The sequence below is a fragment of the Peromyscus eremicus genome, chromosome 9, assembly GCF_949786415.1.
Source record: "Peromyscus eremicus chromosome 9, PerEre_H2_v1, whole genome shotgun sequence".
Lineage (NCBI taxonomy): Eukaryota > Metazoa > Chordata > Mammalia > Rodentia > Cricetidae > Peromyscus > Peromyscus eremicus.
In genome coordinates this window covers 42,749,578-42,755,627 of record NC_081425.1, presented here as the reverse complement: position 1 = coordinate 42,755,627, position 6,050 = coordinate 42,749,578, and positions in this window count along the sequence as shown.

Below are 6,050 nucleotides of genomic sequence, written 5' to 3'. Positions count from 1 at the left end.
TTACCGGCATCTTCACATGCTGTTTGTCATCGTGGAGGCTGGCAGTGTCTCTCTGACTCAGCCTTCCACTTCCCAGCTTTATTCTCCTCCTTGTCCCGCCTACACTTCCTGCCTAGCCAATGGCCAATCACTGTTTTATTTATTGACTAATTAGCAACACATTTGCCATACAGAACATCCCACAGCACCACTGTTATGCCTAAGTCATGAGCCCCCAAAGACCATCAGGAGTCCAAGTTTGTATGCAAAAGCAAAGAGCCTTTATTGCCAGCTCGAGCTTGGGCTCTCCATCCATTCTAATACAGCAGTCGGGTCAGGGAGAGCATTGAGCTCAGCTGAGGCAGGGATTTTAAGGAGTAAAGGATGGAGGTGTAGGGGAATTCCAGATTCAGATGGGGGTTGGACTCTTGATTGGGCAGGAGTGGGGTAACAGAAGTCTTGTCAAACAGAGATTGGTACTGGCACTGCTGCAAGGAAATTGGCAACCTATATACAAGTGACGTAAGCTGTCCTTTATGTCTGGGAGCATCTAGTACTTGTTTGTCTCATTTCTGATTGGTCCCCTGCAGGGTACAGTTTGTGGCTTTTCCTGGTTGTTGTAATGGTGAGGCCTAGTCCCAGTATTGTTAGTCTGCAGGCTGTCATGGCTGCACGAACGTTAAGTTAGACCTCTTCACCGCCATCATTGGCTTGTTTTAAAAAGTGTATTTTGCGGTGGTGGACAATGTAAGGGCTGCTAGCTGGTACTGTGTGTTAGAGTTTATGCCATTTCTGTAGGTCTTTCTCTTGTGTTTTTTTTTTTTTTTTGAGATACTGTGTGTCCAGTCTGGCTTTGAACTCCCTGTCCTCCTGCCTCAGTGTCCAGATCTTATGTAAGTTTTGATTGTACATGACAGAAGCACTCAGATTCAGTACCCCTCAGCCACAACTCCTGTAAGCTTATCCAAAAGAAGTATGTACCAGTTTGTTTATCTCACAGGCTTTTGAGCATCACAGAAGCAGTATTCACCTCAATACTTCCTGCAAGCTTTACTTATTAAATGTATGTATTTATTATTTTTCTTTTTTGAGACATGTTTTCACTATGCACCCTTGCAGGCCTGGAACTCCCTATGTAGACCAGGCTGGCCATGAACTCATAGAGCTCCACCTGCCTCTGCTTCCTGAGTGCTGTGATTAAAGGAATGTACCACCACACCTGGCTATTTATTATTTTTTTAAAGATTTATTTATTTTTATTTTATGTGTATGGGTGTTGTCTGCATGTGTTATGTGTACTGTGTACCTGCAGTGCTTGTGGAGGCCAGAAGAGGGCGTCGGATCCTCTGGCACTGGAGTGTCAGTTGTTAGCAGACATGTGGGTTCTGGGAATTCTGAACAGTAAGTGCTCTGAATTCCTGAGACATCTTCCCAGCCCCCCCTTCTTCCTTCTTCCTTTCCTTTTTTCTTCCCTTCTTCCTTCTCCACTTCCTTCTTCTCTTCCTCCCTTCATCCTTCCCTCCCTCCCACCTTCTCTCTATTTTATTATTGTGTATGATGTACAGATGTGTGCGTGTCACAGTGTACATGTGAATGTCAGAGGACAGGTTTATGGAATCAGTTCTTCCCTTTCACCATGAGTTCCAGGGACCAAACTTGCGTGTCAGGCTTGCACGGCACACACCTTTCCTGCTGGAGCCGTCTCATAGCTGCTGTACTTAAGAACATCTTTTGGGAGGATGGTGACTCAAGAGGACAGAATGAAAGATGAGAAGGCAATACACAGAAACGGGTGTAGAGACTGCAGACCGTGGTAGTAGAACCCCTGGCTACTTTAATTTGTGTGTGTGTTTTAAATTACTTCTTTATTTTTTTGAGATTCTAATTACATAATTTTCCGTTTCCTCCCTCCAAGCCCTCCCATATGACCCTCTTTGCTCTATTTTAAATTCAGAGAGACAGAGACAGGGAGAGAGAGAGATAAAGAATATGAATGTGAGTGTCATAGTGTGCAGTGTGGAGATCAAAGGACATGTTTTGGGAGTCAGTTTTCTCTATGGTTTCCAGGGATCAAACTCATCAGGATTGTGCATCAATAGTTTTTTAATAAGAGTGTCAGCCAATTCTATGGGAAAAGACCAGTAGATGGTATTGGGATAAACAGAAAGTATCCAGTAGAATGAGGCTATGAACTATTGGTAGAAATACACACACACATACACACACACACACACACACACACACACACACACAAAATTCAGCCACTAGTGAAAACAGTTGGAATTCCTCTGTGGTATTGTATTCCCCCAAATATTGTGCATTCTAATAAACTTATCTGGGGTCAGAGATAGAGCAGCCACAATATTAAACATAAAGGATAGGCAGTGGTAGCACATGCCTTTAATCCTAGCATTCCAGAGGCAGAAATCCATGTGTTCAAGGATACAGCCAAGCATGGTGACTCACGCCTTTAATCCCAGGGAGTGGTGGTAGAAAGCAGAAAGATATATAAGGTGTGAGGACGAGAAACTAGAAGCATTTGGCTGGTTAAGCATTCAGGCTTCTAGCAGCAGTTCAGCTGAGACCCATTCTGGATGAGGACTCAGAGGCCTCCAGTCTGAGGAAACAAGACCAGCTGAGAAGTTGGCAAGGTGAGGTTAGCTGTGGCTCATTCTGTCTCTCTGATCTTCCAGTATTCACGCCAATAACTGGCCCCAGGTTTGATCTTATTAATAAGAACTGTTAAGATTCATGCTACATTCTTCTAAATGCCAATGCTAATAGTACCTGATTTTACAACTCCACTGCTGGATATATACCCATTGGATATGTGGGTTTGGAGATGTGGATGGACCCAAACTCTTGTTTGTTGCTATGGCTTGGCTATGCCCCTAGGGCCCATGTATTAATGGCTTAGTTGCCAGCTGTTGGGAGGTGCTAATGCCTTAAGAGGTAGGCCCTGGGGCTGGAAGTATGGCTCAGTGTATAAAGCACTTGTCACACAAGGCTGAGAACTTGGGTTTGAATTCTCAAGAGCCCACATGAAGCCAGATGTGAGGTACAAGTCTGAAATCCCAGCACTCCTCCAGCAAGGAATGGAGACAGAAGAGTCCCAGGAAGCTTAGGGGCCAGGTAGCCTGCTATATACAGAGGCAAACATGAGACTGTCTAAAAGGAGATGGAAGACAAGGATCAATGCACACCCCTGTCCTCTGACCTTCACGTGGGTGCTACGGCATGTGAGAGCCTACGCTCAAATATATGCATGTACACACAGAAACACACACACACACGCACATGCGCACACACACGATGAGGGGCAGGTGAGATGGCCCAGTGTTGAAGGTACTTGCTGCCAAACCTAATGACCTCAGTTCAGTCCTCAATCCAAGTTTGATCTCTGGAACCCACATGAGGGAAGGAAAGAATTTCCATAGGAATGCTGTGGCAGACACAGACTTCATCCCCCAATCAAAATAAAACTTTCCTTAAAACAAACAAACAACCCAAATACTTGATGGGGTTGAGAAATGGCTCAGTAGTTAAAATAGCTTGCAGCTCTTCTAAGGGAGTCTGGGCCGGGCGGTGGTGGTGCATGCCTTTAATGCCAGCACTTGGGAGGCAGAAGCAGGTGGATCTCTGTGAGTTCGAGGCCAGCCTTGTCTACAAAGTGAGTTCCAGGAAAGGCACAAAACTACACACAGAGAAACCCTGTCTCGAAAAACGAAAACAAACAAACAAAAAGTTTGGTTTTCAGCACCCACATTGGGCTGCTTACAACTAACTGTGTGTAACTCCAGCTTCAGGGAACCCAACATCGTCTTGGACGTCTTTGGGTACCTACAAGGATGTGGCAAACACACATGCACACAAATTTTTCAAAAATAAATTAAAAAAGGTAAAATAAAAAAAGCACACAATAGATATAATGGTAGGAAAATATAAAGAGTGAGCCACCACAACTGGCTTTTGGTTTTCAAGACAGGGTTTCTCTGTGTAGCCCTGGCTGTTCTGGAACTTACTCTATGGACCCATCTGGTCTTGAACTCTGGACTCAGATCTACCTGCCTCTGCCTCCCAAGTGCTGGGATTAAAGTCATGTGCCATCACTGCCTGGCTACAGCTGGCATTTTTAAAAGGGGGCTCTGTATGTGAACTAAGGTCTTCCTGAGAAGTTTTTCTCTAGCCCATATACAGTTGATTATCACTAGATACAGTGTGTGTGTGTGTGTGTGTGTGTGTGTGTGTGTGTGTGTACTGGGGATTAACCCAGGGTGTTAGGAATGGTAGGTAAGCACTCAATAACTGAACAATAACAAGTACATTCACACTGTATAACCATCAGTACCACCACAATCCAGTGAATTTTGATGCTAACAGCCAATCGCTTTACTTGCCGCTATAAAGTGAAGCATACTGATTCCTCGATATGACTGTATATGAAAGCTGGCCATCAAAGAGAGGCAGGATAAGGAAAAAGGACCGAGTCATGGTACTGGTGGGTAGGATTTGGTCCTTTTTAGGTTTTATTTTTCCTTTGTGTAAGTATTAATTGTAAATGAAAATGAGTTTGAGCTTCTGACAGGCATTGCCCCAAGTGCCTTATAAATACACTGACTGCACCACTCCTCAAAACCACCCTGGGGCCAGGGTGGCACATGCCTTTAATCTTAGCACTTGGGAGGCTGAGTTAAGTAGGCTCACTGAGCGCCAGCCAGGTCTACAGAGTTCCAGGTCTGCCAGGAATACACCGTTGAGACCCTGTCTTAGAAGAAACAAATAAAAACAAATTTAACTAATATCATCAGTATTGCATTTTATAGGAGCTAAATGTGGATGAAGCATAAAAGTATTCAACTTTTAGTCTTTTCCCATTGAGAAGAGTCAAGGACTAATAATATATACTCCTCAGCTACATGGCAAATGACGTATCAAAATTTCAAAGCAGAAGTAGAATATGGTTCAGTTGGTGCTTGCCCAACACAATCCAGCACCATAGAAACCGGGAGGGGTAACATACACCTACAATCCCAGCTCTGGGGAAGTGGAAGACAGGAGGATAAGTTCAGAAGGTCATCTTCAGCCAAGCTACCTAGGGAGATAGGAGGGTCTCAAAAAATAACCAAACAAAAACAAAACTCAAACCAAACTAACCAAGCAAAAACAAAACCCCAACAACCCAAAACCCCCAAACCCAGTAAACCAGTGGGGTCTGTTGGCTCACGCCTGCAATCCCAGCACTAAGGTTTAGGCGGGGGGTAATTGCGAGTTTGAAGGCAGCCTGGGATACATAGGGAGACCCTGACTCAACCCTTGGCCACCCCAGTCAAAGAACAGTAACTCAACTACCAAACGTTCAGGTGTGATGGTACACCTGCTAATTTCAGGACTCTTGAATACTCTTAGGCCTGAGGATCTGGACTTGAGGTCAGCCTAGGCAACACAGCAACTCTTTTCACAAAATAAAATTAAAAATGCTGCAAAATGGAAAGTTTAGGCCTGAATAATTGCAAAGATTACTCTCTAAATATTATTTTGCCAATGGTAAGGCAACTTTGATCCATATTAGAGAAAAAATGACCCCAGTATTTACTTTTTATGATTTTTAATAAGCTATTCTTACATGTACACTAGCAATTGTAAAAAGACAAATATTTGCTACCAAAAGTTACATACTGTACAACTTATGAAAAATATAATTAAAAATATGCAAAAGTAATAAAGGGAAGTACTTCAAATAGAATATGAGATTTCTACTTAAGAAATGTAACCAGAAAATGGGCAACATCTAAGTGGATCATGAAATCTGTTTTAGTTCAAGCCTTTTGTTTATGTTACCTTAGTTAAACTTTCCAATGGATCCAGGGCTATGAAAAGTGCCTGACTGGGCAAGGACTGTTCTAGAAAGTGAAGGGCAGAGTTCTACTCGGCCCCAAGTTCAACTGCTTCCACAGTTTGCTGCTATAAGCTGGCCTGGGGCAAGGGCAGCCTTCTACTCCTGGTCCAGCTGTCGCTCTGCACTTTAGTACCTGAGTGGCTCCTGCTTCTGGTCTTTGGTCTTAACTTGATAT